The following is a 17519-nucleotide window of genomic DNA, read 5'->3' as shown; positions in this document are numbered from 1 at the left end:
TGTACTCACAGACCCACTCTGTGCTGTTCCCAATCCAGCAGCATTCAAAATGGCAGACTCATTCTAAAAATTTCTACAGCGTTTAGTTAAATGACTCATTCTACACCAATAAAATAAAAGTCTGCCCTTCCAGTGGTTCCGTGGTTGAGCATTGACCTAAGAACCAGGAGGTCAAGTTTCGATTCTTGGTCAGGGCACCTGCCTGGGTTTCAGGCTCGATCCCCAGTAGGGGGCGTGCAGGAGGCAGCCGATCGATGTTTCTCTCTCATCATTGATGTTTCTCTCTCTCTTCCTCTCTCCTTCTCTCTCTGAAATCAATAAAAACATTTAAAAATAAATAAATGAAAGTATCCTTTAACGACCATCATTCAATGCCCCTGCTGATACTCAGGTTTCTCAGCTCCCTTTTCGGACATGGAAATCCTGGCTCTCAGGTAACTCCTGGCCCGAGCAAAGGCAGCGCCTCGTGCTTCATTCCTTTCTGACCCAAACGTCTGAGGTGACAGTTATTTATTTATTTAGTATTTATTTAGTTATTTTGGTTAATCCTCACCAGAGGACACTTTTCCATTGATTTTTAGGGAGAGCAGAAGAGAAGGGGAAGAAAAGACAGAGAGAACATCGATGTGAGAGAAACACATCAATTGGCTGCCTCCTGCACAAGCCCTGATCAAGGCCCGGGCCGGGGAGGAGCCCGCAACCAAGGTACGTGCCCTTGACCGGAATCAAACCCAGGACCCTTTGGTCTGCAGGCCAACGCTCTATCCACTGAGCCAAGCCGGCTAGGTCTTGAGATGACATTTTTAGGTGAAATTGCTACTTCTAATGGATAATTTCCTTGGCCCACTGTGCACATCCTAAAGACTTTTTCTTCTTTTCAGTCAAATTTTAAACTTTTGAGTTCCTAACTTTCTCGACAAAGCCAGTGCTCCTGACTGGCAATGCCAGCGCGGGCTCGTGGCCTCACGGCGAAGTTGGCATCAGCGAGGAGGGTTTGGGCAGCGGGAGCTTCAGTGTCGCATGTGTGTGTATGTGCATGTGCCAGGCACGGGGCACGGTGGGGGGCCCCACTCCTGCCTTCGTCCCCTGTGTGGTACCCCGCGGTGGGAGCTTGCTTCTCGTGGATGGCCCTGCCCTGCTCCTGTCTCCTTCAGGGAGGCCCCGAGGAACCCGCGTGTGGGGCAGCCTTGCCCGGAGCCATGTGCCCAGGCTGCTTCCCTCCGGCCTGGAGAGGACCAGAGGGGGTGTGGAGGCCAGGCCCGAGGTGGCAGCACAGAACGGGAACTGAATACCCCACAGCCAGTGCAGAAAACCTTCCTGGGCCACTTTTCTGGGAATAGAGCACTATTGGGAAGGCCGTGCTCCCACTGCTTTTAGTGGCATTTTCAGAATAGGCAGAAAGTGACTGAGTGGCAGAGGCTGCCAGCTGCCAATCCTCGATTCCTGGGAGAACCGGCAGGGAGTCGGGGGGCGCTCCTCAGTGGGGGAGGCTGTCCCGAACACGCCCTGTTCCCGCCTCCCTGCTCTGTTCCTTCAGCTGCAAGACTGTGTGAGACCGGTATCTTCATGGCTGGCTCCTCTTCCCAGACCGCAGGTGAAGTTTGAGTTTCTCAGTGAGTTCCAGACCCCTCGACTCAGAGTTGCTCTATGTGTGATGCCATCGTTTGTTTTGTTTATTTTACAGGTCATTTCATCTGTCCCTCCCCTGAATGGAAGCTTCTGGAGAGCTGACATTCCTCCATTTGGGTTGCTGAATCCCGAGGGGCCGCACACACATGGTCTTGGCACAGAGCGGATCCTCACAAATATCTGCTGAGTGCACATTTGAGTGGGTAGACCATGTTTTACCACGAAGAAAGCAAAGCACAGAACGTGGCTCATGGACTGATTCCTGGTAACTTACTACCCCCACAGACTGATGTCATGGAGCGCGTGCCCAGAGAACCGAAGGGCAAGGAGCCGCTTTCGCTGGCAGCTGATGGTGGAGCCTCAGACACGGAGAACACGTTTTCAGAGCCATTTATGAATGGCCGCCCCGGCCGAGGACAGGCAATGAGCAGAGGATGCCACGGTTCCGTGTCCCAGCCGCCGGATGCACATCCAGCCCCATCGCGTCTGGGCCTCCCCCGAGAGGCCTGTGGCCCCAGGACGCCTGCCGTGGCCGCAGCTCTCTCAGCAGACCCCGCAGTCAGATTCTTATGCTTCTATGCTCCCGTCAATCAAACCCCCTACCAGATGGCTCATTCCCAAGCGTAGTGCTGTCTGCACTGGAGCTCAACACTGGCCCAGCACGCAGTGCTTCCCACACCTCACCTGCAACCGGAATCATAGGGTTCATGAGGACGCACTGTAATGCCGCTCGCAGGCACCAACAAGGGGCGGCTCAGGAACTACCAGCAGAAGCTGCAAAGGAGTCAAGTCCCTACTGGGGGATGGGCCAGGACACTGACAGCAGCCACCTCCAGGGAGACAGCAATCCACTTGCCAGCACTCCCCATCCCCTTCCATTGTCTGAAGGACACACTGGTGTTGGGTTCCTGGCTGGGCTCCTGTGGCCCCCTTGAGCCTCGGGAATTCCCAGGGAAGTTTGTAAATTCTGTCTCTTCTGGGAGCAGCCAGCCAACCCTTGCGACAGGCCAGTGGTGCTGGTAGGAAGCGCTTGCTGCTGCTGTTGGTTTGATTGAAGAACTGGGTGGACAGGAAAGTGTTGACAGGGGCAGAAATCGAATGCTGGGGAACCAGCTAGAACTGCAGGAATGTTAATCCTGCTCTGTTAACCGTGATTGTTTTTGTTCTGATTAAGGAAGGCACAGTCTGAGCTGGCCGGCAGCGGCACTCAGGACCTGGGAGCTCACCTGGAGATGCGGCCCGCCCTCCCCCTTTGGAGCTGCCTGTTAGCATGGAGAGATGAACGGCTTTGCTGCAGGAACCAGAGCCAGAAACCAGAATGCCAGCCCTTTGAAGACCCCAGCCCTTTGCATCCCTGTGAACTGCCCATGTGCCCTTTGGCCGACCTCCCCATGTGACCCACCCACTACCCAGCTGGCTGGTGGGGGGCGGGGCAGAGCAGGTTTCTGTGGACTGAAACAGTGCACCGTGCCCGTCGGCAGTGAGGACCCCCGGGGTTTACTTTCCTGGGTGGATGTCCCCACCGGTTACCACTAGATGATGCATGGGTTATGCAAATAGCAGAAATCCCTTCCTGGGAGGAATCAGCCCCGAACAAAAGACAAATTCAGCGGAGAGAGATAAATATGGAATTCCTACCTGTGGGAGCTGGTTTCTAGCTCCTTCCTCTTTCCTTTCAGAATAAACATTAGTAGCTACTTAATCCAAGTTCAGGAAGAGCTGAGTAGTAGCCAAAGGCTGTCAGAATTTGCTCCCTCAGAAAACAGGGCTTGGCACCTGGAAAAAGACATTGAGGAACAAATTCCGCCCAACCAAACACCTGCTTCCTGTGATTGTAACATGGGTGTTCTGAAACCAACTGAGTCCATGAATAGCTCTTTTAACCTCGTTTTCCTCTATCAGTCTGCACGGCCACCAATACCAGCCACCAGTTCCTAGCCACCAGCTGAGCAACAAGTACCTATTTTAAAGTGTGTTTGTATTGATTCCAGAAAGAGGAGGTGAGAGGGACAGAGAAGTAGAAACATGGTGTGAGAAACATCCACTGGCTGCCTCCTGCTCGCCTCCTACTGGGGAACGAGCCCACAGCTGGGCATGTGCCCTGACCGAGAATTGAACCAGCGACCTCCTGGTGCATGGGACGATGCTCGACCACTGAGCCGCACGGGCTGGGCCTGAGCAACGACTATTCTGGTTTTCTAAACCTCAGGGTGGTTCAGTGAACAGGACCAGAAAGTTCTTGGAAAGCCCATGAACGCACATTTTAGAACCAAAGGGAAGTCACTTATTCCTGTTGAATGTTGGTTTCTTCTTGTGCAAAATGGGAACGTGGGTCACGGGCAGCTCTGGGGCCTCAGGAGAGAGGAGAGCAGGGGGGGGACGTTGGCCAACGTGGACACGGGGCCAGTCCACTCTGCTGTTTACTCTGTTACGTCCGTTCCCGAGGCTAAGGGCAGGCGATACGTCGTGTTCACGAGGGTAAGGGGGGTGGTCTCAGATACGCAGGGTGCTGGCTGGGTCAGGAGTTGTGCGGGGCTCATGGCCCGAGTCTGTCTTCACCGCCACGCAGGTCCCGCTTGTGGAGGGGAGGGAGACGGCAGGACAGGCACTGAGGTTCGGCCACCGTGTCCTTGTGCACCATGAGCAGTCCTCCTCCCTATCCCCCCTTAGGTCAATGTAATCATCAACTGCGGGCTGTAAACCCAGTTGTCACTTTTATTTCAGACTCGGTCCAGGTTTGGGGATTAAAAAAAATTGGAATTGACTCAATAGCACATATGGAGGCCAAACGTCCACACAGTGGTCCTGTTACACGATGGTGGTCCCACGGATGAAACTGCTGGCCTCGCGCCTCTTCCTCGGAGGAGCTTCAGTTCCGGTTCTGAGTGGTGGCCTCTGTCCTGGGGCTGTGTTCTCGGGAGCTGGCGGGGCCAGGAGGTGCAGAGGGGGCGTGGCCTGGGGGGCCCAAGAGGCCCAGAGGGGGCGTGGCCTCAGGGACAGAAGGCCCAGAGGGGGCGTGGTCACGGGGGCAGGCGGCCCAGTGGGGGCGTGGCCATGGGGGCCCCTCTCCAGGGCTGTCCAGGTGTAGGGCCCTCTCTAAGGACACCCCATTCATTTGCGGGGAGGGTGCCTGTTGGCCTGCCTTAAATGCGCTTACTCTGCTGATTCTCACAGGCAATTGCCACACTTCGGATTTTGTTGTAGCTTTGGATCCTCAGGCCACTCCAGAGAACGCGGCCTCAGGGGGTCTGGGTGCCACTGAAACCAGCAGCTTTCTGAGCAGCGTGGCCGGGAGGACGGGGAAGGGGCAGGAGAGCTTTCTCGGAAGACTCTGCCTCACCCCGTTCGCATTTCAGGATCTCTAAAGGTCAGGTGAGGTGACCCCCTAAGTCCAGCACCCACCTGGCCCCACATGTAATCATCACAGCATTACTGACTGTATTTCCTACGCTGTACTTTACGTCCTGTGACTATTCTGAAATTTCCAATTTGTGTTTCTTAATCCCTCCCCCTTTTCGCCCAGGTCCCCCCCCCCCCCCCCAATCTGGGACCATCAGCTTGTTCTCTGCACCTGGGAGCAAACAGACTGCACTTTGAGCTGAAACATGTTGTCAGACACTAGTTATCCTCGGCAGGCAGGAGCAGCTCTGGAGGTACCTGGTGGCATCGCATTGTCATATAGAAAACACCGAAGATCAAACAACATCACCACACAAGTCGCATAAAACCAATGTTTCCCTTTCAGAAAGCCCTTCCCCAGGAGGTTCGCCGATTAGGAAGAAGAGGGGTGTTTTCACTGGTCAGAATCACCAATAAAAGGGGTTTTACTTCTATGAGTGTAATGCTTGGTAATACATGCATTATTAATATACTAGAGGCTCGGTGCACAAATCCATGCACTGGTGGGGTCCCTCGACTTGGCCTGCAGGGATCAGGCTGAAACCAGCTCTCTGACATCCCCTAAGCGGTCCTGGATTGCAAGAGGGTGGTTCTCAGGTGATGTACCCCAGATCGGGCTCCTTCCTCTCTGGTTCTGGGTGTGTCACCCGAGAACTGAGCTGCCAAGTCACTGCAGCTCTGCCCCCTGATGGTCAGTGCACATCATAGCTACCTGTTGGACAGTTGGACGGTTGAACGGTCAGACGGTCACTTAGGCTTTTATATATATAGGTTTAGAGGATATTTGTTTGATAATTAGTGCAGGTTTACAGAGCACTGTTTAAATTTATTGTCTAATTTAATCCCTCAAAGATACTATTCCCTCTTTCACCAATGGGCAAACTGGAGGTGGAGAGTGAAGGGAGTTCCCTGACAGTGGGCAGGGCAGTTGGATGGCAGGCAGGACAGCCTGGCGCACAGGAGCTCGCCCCTCCCACATGTGCACTGGGGTGGGGTGAGCAGGTCCTGCCTTCAGAGCCTCCAGTTTTCTGGGAAGATGTCTGAGGCAGTGAAAACAGCTAGGACAGTGGTCCGCGGAGATTGCCTGGGACCAGATAGATAGCCTGGCAGCTCCTAAAAACCAGGTCTCTGAATGGAAAGAATTATAGGAAAAGTCTAAAACAGGACATCTTTTGAGTGATAAGAGAGGCCATTGACAGCATCTGTTCTCCAACTGTCTCAGATAGTCTGAAAGTCCTTTAGCTTAATTTCCATTTATGCAAACTTCCACTGTCCCCATTGGCACGTGTCTTCCCACAGCCACACACACACACACACACACACACACACACACACACACGCGCGCAATGACCCAAGGGAGGCCAGGCTGTGTCCTTGAGAGAGGCGTCCCTCCATTGAACCTGCCACTCATGTGACCTCGCGCCCCTCCCCCCCATGTTGAATCACTCACTGGTGGTTAATATTCAGCCGCTGTTAACTAGAGCACAAATGTGGGACAAGATGGACAATCTGTTAATGTTTCCTCACAATCAGGTTAAATAGGAGCTAAATTCATCATTAACCGGGCGATCTGAATAGGTGCGTCCCAAGCGGCCACCTGTGAGCCTCGGGAAAGGTCACCCCAGAGGAGGCCTTTGTTTCGTGAACATAATTGCGTGGCTTGGATGATCATCACCAAGGGAACGGCTAGCGTCCTCTCCTCAGCCAGCGGACAGGAGGGTGCGCAGGCGTCGTTGGTCAGGACCGCGTTGGGAGGAAAGAGGCCATTGGAAGTAATTGGCCCGAGTGTTTCAAGCAAGAGCACCGGGTCCTTCCTCCCTGGAGGTGCTGGGCGTAGAGCACTCACAGAGTCGGGTGTGGCAGGCCCGCGGCCCCTGCGGCCCTCTGAGGCTGCAGTTTGTGGTGATCGGAATGTGAATCCACCATCGGGACCTGCTCTGGCTTGTCTGTTCCTGAGCCTTTCATGCTGGTCCCATCGTGTGCCCTGCCGCTAACCTGGTCGGTCCCTCTCCTCAGACGTGAGTCTCCTAGGACAGGACCTGGTGTCCCTCTCCCTCTCTCCCTGGAGCTGCCACATCACCTGCCCAACAGCAGGTCTGACTGGAACCCAGCTTTCCTCTGTTCACTATTTCATATCGACCATCTACTCAAACAGTGAAACTGCACCTGTTGGCCTGGCTGGTGCGGCTCAGTGGTTGAGCGTTGACCTATGAACCAGGAGGTCATGGTTCGATTCCCAGTCAGGGTACATGCCTGGGGTGCACGCTTGATCCCCAGTAGGGGAGGGCGGGGGGCTCGTGCAGGAGGCAGCTGATCAGTGATTCTCTCTCATCATTGATGTTTCTCTCTCTCTGTACCTCTCCCTGCCTCTCTGAAATCAATAAAAATATTTAAAAATATTAAAAAGAGGAAACTATCTGCTGGGCTCTGAATATCATCTCTTGCCTGCGACCTTGACAGCCCACTTCCCTGTCTACGCTGTCCTCCCTCCCCATGCCTCTCATGCCTCTCGGATGCTGCGAGCAGATCTGATAAAACAAGCGGGCTCTACCCTTCGCTCGCTCAAAATGTTGGTGCTGCCCCAACGCCCTGGGATGAAAAACTTCCATGAGAGGCAAGCCTTCCCATGGTGGACGCTCTCTCCCTGTCCAGGCTCTTGTCCATCCCGTTTTGTTTGATGCTCCAGCTGCGCTCAGCACCTCATCTTGTTCCCCAGCTGCCGGAGCGTGCCCCCGTAGCCGCCCCTCACTGCTCTCACCGATTCGCCCGCTTCCCCCCAATATGCATCTCTCCTGCGAACCTCGCCCCGATTCCCCAGCAGACCGGGGCTCCTTGCCTCTGCTCCCGCCCCTTCACACTCACACAGAACTTCGTTAGATCAGATTTCTTGTTGCATGACAGCTGTGGGTTTGCATGTTTACCTTCCCTTGGGACTCCAGGCTCCTGGAGCACCAGGGTGCTGCTCGGCAAGGACCAGTGAGAAGAACGAATGCATGAATCAGTAGTGAGTTTAATAGGTGAGACTACAGAGTGGTCTTCACAAACTCAAAAATTCAAAAATAAAAATACAAATAAAAATAAAGCCCATGTACGTGACTAACACAGCAAAGGCAGGAGTGGAGGGATGGAAAGTTGCGCGTGCTCGGCCGCATGCCCCACAGGCACATGTGCCAGATGCCTCCTGCCCGCCTCCCGCCTCCGGCCTCCTGCCCGCCTCCCGCCTCCGGCCTCCTGCCTCCCGCCTCCCACCTCCTTTCCTCATGTCCCCAGGTAATTTTCCATGACTGTGAGGTTTGCCATGAAAGCTGCCGTGCAGCTGAGAGATGAGTGGAAGGCGGCGCCCTGATTTAATATCAACTGTCACTTGCTTCTGGGAAAGGGACACTGCACAGGCCTCCCCTGGGTGCTGTGGGGCCACGCCGGCTCCGGGGCAGGGTCTGCACCAAGGCAGCTCTGCTTCAGGGGCACAGGCTGCACACACAGTGGGAGCGTGCTGAGTGCGCGAGGAAAGGCGGCATTGGCAGGCAGTTAGAGAGGCAGTTAGTGGGCCTGTCCTGACCTCGGGTCACGGTACCTAAGAGACAGGGACACGCCGGGAACATAAGTGTCAATTAGAAGGAACAGGCTCCGTGGCTGGTGTGGCTCAGTGGTTGAGCGTCAGAGTCACGGCTCGATTCCTGGTCAGTGCACATCGGGGTTTGTTGGTCTGACCCCCAAAAGGGGGCGTGTGGGAGGCAGCCATGGAGGTTCTTTTGTCTCATTGATGTTTCTTGCTCTCTTTTCCTCCCACCCTCCCTCCCTCCTCTCTCTAAAATCAATGAAATCATATTTATAAATAAACACAAGAACAGGTGATGCCGAAGGTATTGGAACGTGTGGCCTCTGCGCGGTTGGCGCCCTGTCCCCGCCACGTGTCTGCTGCCTGGGAGCCTGTGGCCTTTGGCCTGGGACGTGGCAGTTGGGGCCGAGGGTGGGAATCACGGCGTCTTCGCGGTGCCCGCCACCAGCCGCTGTGTCCATCCCTGACCCGGCGCCGTGCGCTTTCTCTTCACTGACCGATCCTCCCCGCAGGGTGGCTGTGGTCGGGCCGGGCGCTCGGGCCGCTGGGGGCAGCGGCCGCACTGGACACGCCGGGCCCGCGGCTGGGCCTCCCTTCCCGCGGCTGGCTGGGCCTGGGGCCCCCGTGGCTACATTGCGCTTCCCCAGGGTGGACGGCCCGGCCTCTGGTGGGGCTGACCGGAGCGGGTGGAGCCCCATGCTCCTGCGTCACGAGCAGCAGGGGCCGCCAACTCGGGGCCCGTCAGCTGAGACAGGAGGCGTCACTCAGAGGCACCCACTGCTTGTCGCTGTGGGACCAGGTGACTCGGACGCAGGCCGGCAGCCAGCCCTCGGCCCTGGGGTGGGCGCTGGCATCTGGCATCTGTTCTGTGCCAGGCGGTTCTGAGCACGAGCGCTCACGCCTCTCTGCCCAGGAGCACACGCTCTCCACGGACAGGAGCCTGGGGGCAGGGGGGGGGGGGTCGCTGCTGGTGGCAGCACCAGAGCTCCTGCCAAGCTTCAAACCACGTGTCCAACGGGTTTTAATCTCTCTCCCTCTCTCTCACTTTCTGTCTCTCTCTGTCTCTCTCTCTGTCTTTTCCTCTCTGTCTCTCTCCCTCTCCCTTTCTGTCTCTCTCTCTGTCTCTGTCTCTCTCTGTCTCTCTCTCCCTCTCTGTCTGTCTCTGTATCTCTCTCTCTCTGTCTCTCTTCCTCTCTGTCTCTCTCTCTAATGAAGGAAAATATCTCAAGTGGGCACAAGAGGGGAGTTGCCTCCCCTTTTCCGTTCTACTTGCTGAACTTTTGGTTCCTCCGCTTTGCATCCCTAGAGAACCATCGGGGCAGGAAAAGCCAGGCCTCCGTGAGGGAAGCAGCGGGTCCTTGGTGGCAGCGGCAGCGGCAGCTGGGTCTGAACTCGCTGCCTCGAAGGCCGGGCTCCCGGGCGCACCTGGCGGGAATCACCGTCGGACCAGCGCGTCTGAAAAGAGGACCACGGAGCATAGAGGTCTGCCTGCAGCCTGGGGGCTCCCGGTGCCACTGTCACCCCAGCGAGGCCAATGACTAAAACCAGGACCATCCGTGCCGTCAGCAGAAGATGCCCCGCTGCCCCATCGGCAAAAGCAAAAGCTCGGGCGTGCAGGTCGGCTCTGCGTGGCCGCGAGGGTTCCACGGGAGCTGGAGTTCACACAGCTCTTCCCAGATGGCTTTCCCCTGAAGCCAGTGTGGCCGGGTACGTCCTCACAAAAGTGAAAACATCATCAGCAATAACTTCTTTCTCCCGCCCTAGATGAACCCCAAAGCGTGTAGGCACAGAGGTGTTTTTTTAATATATGTTTTTATTGACTTCAGAGAGGAAGGGCGAGGGAGAGAGAGGGACAGAAACATCAGCGATGAGAGAGAATCATGGACCAGCTGCCTCCTGCACACCCCCTACTGGGGATCCAACCCACAACCCGGGCAAGTGGCCTTGACAGAAATCAGACCCGGGGCCCTTCAGTCCGCAGGTGGAGGCTCTACCCACTGAGCCACACCGGCCAGGGCTGCACGGATGTTTTTGATCAGATTGTCCCCCACTGCAGTCTGGGGAGCAGACGGGAGCGCTTTGTACTGTCCCAGCGCAGATCGGGCAGCTCTGGCGACTGCAGTGAGAGGGTCACCACATCCTGCGCTAGGCTCCCGGGCGAGGCTGGCGGGCCACAGCCTCCCAGTGCAGCTTAGGGTGCTAGTTCATCAGCTCCCCAACCACTCGAACCCAGGGTCACATCCTCACACACCTCCCTCCACATCCCCCCTCCACACACCTCCACACCCCCACACACACCTCCCTCCACACACTCCCCACACACCTCCACACACACACACCTCCCTCCACACACACCTCCACACACACCTCCCTCCACACACACCTCCACACACACCTCCACACACACACACCTCCCTCCACACACACACACCTCCCTCCACACACTCCCCCACACACACACCTCCCTACACACACCTCCACATACACACACCTCCCTACACACACCTCCACACACACACACCTCCCTCCACACACACACACCTCCCTCCACACACTCCCCCCCCACACACACCTCCCTACACACACCTCCACATACACACACCTCTCTCCACATCCCCCCTCCACACACCTCCACACCCCCACACACACCTCCCTCCACACACTCCCCACACACACACACCTCCCTCCACACACCTCCACACACACCTCCGCACACACACCTCCCTCCACATACACACACCTCCCTCCACACACACACCTCCCTCCACACACCTCCACACACACACCTGCTGGACCTCCATGTGTCCAGCAAAGCAGCCGGCTTTGGGTAGCTCCTACTCAAACCTCAAATGCACAAAAACTCAGGCAGCTTAAGAACAGGGAGAAGGGCACATGTTATGTCTGCTCAGCAGATGTGGACGGCAGGGAGCGGGTGCAGAGGGTAAGGGACCGATGGGGGAGTAAGGGGAAGTGATGCGAGGGATGTTTCTAACTCCAGGAGCTTCTGTCCCAAAGACATGCAGGATGCTGGGACGTTTGCACATCTCCAGGGAGAAGAAGGAGAATTTGAACAAACACTGGAGTCCAAGAGGCATCTCAAATCCGATCACTCACTGTCCCTTTCATTTAAATACAAGCCCTGACACAATTTGTGTCCTCGGTACCTCTAACTGTGACCTTGGGAAGACAGCAGGTTGTCACATGAAGCAGCTAGACAGGTGCGTGTGACTGCACCTCCCGAAAGATCTTCCCGCCTAAGAAAGGTGCTGTTGGCGGAGCTGGAGAAGAACTGTTACAAGTCCAGGCCCAAGTCCACCTGGGGTGGTGAGCACACCACACAATGTACAGATGATGTGTGTGGCATTGCATACCCGAAACCTGTAAATGTTATCACCCAGCGTCACCCCAGTGCATTCAATTAGGAAAGTCCAGGCTCAGGAAGCCAGTGCTTGTTCAACACAGAGACCGTGTCCTTAGCGCTCGCCTGCCTTTGGGCATCATTTTGTTTTTGTTTGCCTCAGTTTCTCCCTCTGTAAAATGGGAATACTAATAGTATCCATTCTCTTTGGAAGAGAGGAGAGTAGTAGCCACTCAGTAAATGATTTTGTGGCTCTCCACTTGGGACGATAGTACCCATTCAAATTACAATATACACAAAAGTGAACTCAGGGTGGATTATAGAGTGAAATAAAATGTAAAACTATCAAAGAATTAGGAGAAAATATGGGGGGATAGGTTTATAAATCTGGGGTGGGCAAAGTCATTTCATCAAGATTCAAAATGCAAATGTCATAAAGAAAAATAATCATACTTTAACTCTGCACAAATTACAAAGTTCCCGTTACCATAACAACGCTAATAGTCAAACAACAGACAAGGAGGAAATATTTGAGGCAAACATTTCTTAAAGGTTGGAGACAGTGTTGCTGAGAATGTGGAAAAATGACGGGTATGCAAAGTAGTTAAGTAGCTGTCAGAGAGATTAGCGCGGAGCAGGGGAAGAAGGGCGGCCACCAGCAACGTGCTGTTTGCTTTACAACATCTCGGCCTGAAGGTCAGCACAAAGGCAAACACGTGGCTGTGTGCAGCTTAGCGGGATGATGTTATCGCCCAGCCTAGCGGGGGAGTCCCTGGGCCAGGCCACGGGAGGGCTCTGAGCTCACACTTGCTTTTGGGGAGCACAGCCTCCTTCTCTCTGCAATGCAGTGCTGTCTCCCTCCTGGGCGCCAGGTAGGAAGCTGCTGGGAAAGAGGGCGATGGCACCAGGAGGGGGAGGGAGGGCTGAGGCCCTCAGCTACTCAGCCGGCGGGTATCAGGACAGCCTCGTAAGCAGGAGTGGGGAGGGGTGCGAGTTATTTTATTTCTCAGTGTTTTATGTGTTGATTTTAGAGAGAGAGGAAAGGAGAGAGAGAAAGGGGGAGAGAGAGAGATCAGCTTGCTGCTGTACTTCTTTTTGCATCATTGGTTGATCTTCCATGTGCTCTGACCAGGGATGGGGCCACAGCCTTGGCGGATCAGGACGATGCTCTAACTGCAGGAGCCACCGGCCAGGGCTGGAGTGTGATGGAAAGACCCCCGCGCTCCCGCTCCCCACACGTGGGATCCGAGCCAAATCCTCCGCACGGCCTCAGACTTTGTCCACGGCAGGCCACCCGGGTGATTATAACAGTCCCAGGGCAGCTGGGTGCTAAAGCGCCTGAGAGCAGACACCATTATGCACAAATCATTGTAATTTGGCTGCTGGCTTGGTAAATATTTGGGACATAAATGAAATATATGGATGCGGAGATTTTTAAAGATACTCTGCTGACTGTAATCCCCGAGTTCTCTGAATCACCCGACTCCTGCCGTTTAGGGCGTGGAAATTCCAAATTAACACAGGACCGAGAGAGACGCCAGCAAGCCCCGATGCCTGGGGCCTTTGTAAATTTATCTCACCAAGAATTTGGATCTAGCGAAGAAATGAGTAAAGGAGAGAAAGAATGTGCAGTTTACTATGCAAAATACACAGCCTTCTGAAGATTTAATTGTTCTATGTGTGACTTTTTGGGGATAGGAATGTGTATTTCTTATGTCTCTGGCTATTGTTTACATGGGGGAATGGAATCGAATAGAAAAAAAACACTGTTTGTGCCCAGCCAGTGTTGCTCAGTGGTTGAGTGTCGCCCCATGAACCCAGAGGTCACCAGTTCGATCCCCTGTTAGGGCACACACCCAGGTTTAGGCTTGATCCCTAGTTTGGCGCATGCAGGAGGCAGCCGATGGATTTTATTTCTCTCTCATCAATGTTTCTCTATCCCTCTCCTTTCCCCTCTCCCTCTCTAATAATCAATAAAAACATATTAACAAACTGGTCTGGTTGCATGGTCTGTGTGAGGTTTTTTGTTTTCAAGTGAGAAATCTCAGTGTCTGCAAATATCTCATTCAACTTCTTGTCTGGATTTTTTTTAGTTTTCATAGTTCTGCTCATCAGAAGCACCATTCGAAGCCGGTAGTCAGTTCTGGTCCTAGCAGACGCTAAGCCAGCACTGGGGAGAGTCCTGGACGAGAGATAAGCGGAGGGGCGGGCGGGGGGAGCAGGGAGGGCGGGAGCAGGGGCGGGCCCCGCAGACAGTGTGCTGGGCCTGGTGGGCCGGTGGGCCAGTGGGAGGAAGAACCCAAGCGCGGTGCAGAGGCCTTGGCTGGGCCCTGGTGCGAGGAGTCCCGCGCTGGGCAGAATGGCTCCGCGTCGGGGCACCGCCGGGGCCGCACGACACGGCCGATACTGACACTCGGCCACTGCAGGTGCCGGCCCCCTGCACCTTGGGCAGGTTCTCCTGACGGCTGAGCAGAGCGCACAGCCACCGGGCATCCAGGGCAAAGGGCCTCAGGCAAGGCAGAAACTTGCTTCTGTCATTTTATAATAATAATAATGATGATGATGATAATAATGATAATGATAACAAGAATAATACCATTGCCTGGGGCTATGGCACAGTCCTGCCCTCACTTCCCAGGCGCAGGGTGGAGAGGCGAGCAGAGCTGCCCACGGGTCAGAGCTGGCTTCCTCCGTGAGCCAGGACTGCGCCACTTCCCGAAGATGCGCCTCAGGTGCTTTATCTTGATTCTTCTTCCTTTTTGATGAAACCGAACATACTGACAAAAGGGAAATGTAACCTGTGTGCAAACTTTAGGGAGAAATAATGACACACACCCAGTCTCTCCCCGGAGAACTCGGCTCCACGCTGAGTCCTGTGCGCCTCTCCCCCATCACAGTCCCCCTTTTCTGGAAAGGGAACTCTGGGGAGCAAAGAACTGGAAATACCTCCCATGTCTATCAACAGGTAAATGGTACACAAATCATGGCGGGCACACACAAACAAACGACCTGCTGACGAACCTCACAGCAGAGGTGCCTGAAACCACCTGTGGAGCCTGGCTGGTGTTGCTCAGTGGGTAGAGCATTCGCCTGTGGACTGAAGGGTCCCGGGTTCGATTCTGGTCAAGGGCATATGCCCAGGTTGTGGGGTCTATCCCCAGTAGGGGGCATGTAGGAGGCAGCTAACCAATGATTCTCTCTCATTATTAATGTTTCTCTCTCCCTCTCCCTTCCTCTCTGAAATCAATACAATGTATTTTAAAAAATCACCTGCTGAGCCAGAGGAGCCGGACACAAGGCAATGGACCACAGGGTTCGGCTGTGTAAGAGCTAGGAAAGGCAGCCGGATCTACAAGGGCAAGAAAGTGGGTTCCTGGTTGCCCAAGTCCTGTCAAGAAAAGGATGGACAGCTCAGGGCATCAGAGAACTTGTGGAGACAGAATGTCTTGCATCCACCTGTCAAAGCTCGTTGAACGGCACGCTCTGCAGGAGACAGCTCGTTGTGTTAAAATGACACCTGCGTCACAGGGGCTCTTGAACGACCAGCCGACGTCTCCTCCCTGGCCGCCGAGTTCTCTCCCTCCTTGTGTTCCTGGCAAGTTTCCATTTTTGTATTTTGAGATGGTTCTATTGATTGCTCACCAATGTGAACAGCGTGGCACCTTTGTGTAAAGTTAAGTCTGCTGTGAGTGTGACACGGTCTCATCTTTGGTCATGCTCTTGGCTAAGAGCAAATTCAGTGTCATATTGGAGTAGCTGTGTCTGCTGCGTTGTTACCCAGCACTGCTGGTCTGTGCCTCCTTTCTGGGCTTTGAATTCGTGAATGTGAAGTTGAAAGCAAAGTATTTCAAATTGGCGTTGCAATGAGGATTCCTCAGCGCATCTGTGTGTGATCAGGGGTGAAATCAGAAACACCCTTAAACCGTACGAGGGCCTTTTTGACTGGGAAAGCCCAGCGTCTGTGTCCTGGCCACGAGGGACGGAGGAGCCATTGTTCTTGGGGTGGAGATCGACAAACATACGAAAGGCATCCGTTCCCAAGGACCCACTTTTTAAGATCTTCCGCCACTTCCGATATTACATTTTTCTCTGCTTTTTAAAAAGTTTCTTTGCCAGAATGTGGACAGAACCTTTCCTGAATTTCAGGAGCCACGCTGGCTGGCGTTTTTAGCTCCGAGGATGTCAGCGTGAACTTCTGCAGCATGACGCCCACGGTGGACGGGAAACTGTGACTGCGAACATCAGCCGTCTTATCATTAGCTGAGTTCATCTGCAGGAGGTAATCTGGGAGAGCCCTGTCGTATTAAAGTTCCAGCTTCGAGCTCGAACTCACGACAGAATTAAAGTGAATGGGATGGTGGAGTCGTAGACGCAGTCGGTCATGGCTGTCCAGAAAAGCGGCCACCGGGCTGGCCACCTGGGCCTTCCTGGAAGGCAGCTATAGGTGTCGGTCAGTGACAACCAGGAACGTGTTTAGTCCTATTGGGCCCCGGTTCTCTCCCGGAAACCTCTGCTTCAGCAGCCCACGCCTCTCATCGGGGTCGCCCGCGTCGGTCCGCAGTGCATGGCGGTGCTAGCCCGGCCTAAGCAGCTGGCGGCTTTCTCCCGCTGCAGCAGGACGCCCCCGGGCGGTGGAAGGGTGAGGTGTCAGGGAGACCCTGTGCCGGAGCACTGGCTGTGATGAGGGGCTGAGGAGCCACGGTCTCGAACAACCCCGCACCGTCACGCACAGATTCTTGTGTGGCTGTGTGTGTGTGCGTCAAAAACAGACCCAGGCTCTCCCCAGCAGCCCTCCTTCACTAGCATTTCCTCACGTTTTCTCTCCTTTCTGCCTTCATCGCCCCTCTCCTGGGGTGAGGGGGCGGCACTCTGCAGCTGCCCGCAGCCCTCCCTGGCCCACAGGTGAGCTGGTCCCGCAGGCGCCTGCGATGTGGGGGCGCACACGCAGATGAGTCCTTTCTCCGTCTCCCCAGGAACTTCCCAGACTGCCCACTCGGTTACCCTGGTTACAGCCCACACACTCATAGATTCATCAATAAACCAAAGTTCATTATTACCCAAAGAAATACTTTCTGCTTTTCTCTGGCAAGGAACAAATTATTCTCGCAATGACTTTGCTGCCCACTCACACCCATCGCCTCTGGTGCTCCAGTCTCCAGCCCCACTTCCTGTGTGCTGTCTCTCCCTCTCTCTTTCTTCCTTTCTCCCCTTCTCCCTCTCTCTCTCTCTCCCTCCCCCCCTCTCCCTCCCCTCCACCTCTCTCTCCTCTTATCAGATTCCGTCTGGTCTGTGGAGCAGTAAATTGAGGAGTTGGCAGCAGCCAGCAGCAGGCCTGCCTGGGGCACAGAGCAAGGCGGCTGGCTTCTCCCCCAGATGCTGCCGTGGCTCCTTGAAGACCCGGGCTGCGTGCTTCCTGAGCATGTGTATGGAAAAGGTTATTGACAGGATGCTAAGGCCATCTAGTCCAATTCCTCCTGGCTGAGAGGGATCTGTGAGGCTAAGAAAGAAAATAAACTATTTGTAAGTTTCACAGACACCAGAGTGACCCCGCCGGGTGACGCCGGTGGGTATCAG

This window comes from Myotis myotis, unplaced genomic scaffold (genome assembly GCF_014108235.1).
Source record: "Myotis myotis isolate mMyoMyo1 unplaced genomic scaffold, mMyoMyo1.p scaffold_m19_p_16, whole genome shotgun sequence".
NCBI classification, from domain to species: Eukaryota; Metazoa; Chordata; class Mammalia; order Chiroptera; family Vespertilionidae; genus Myotis; species Myotis myotis.
Note: the sequence above shows the minus strand (reverse complement) of the source record.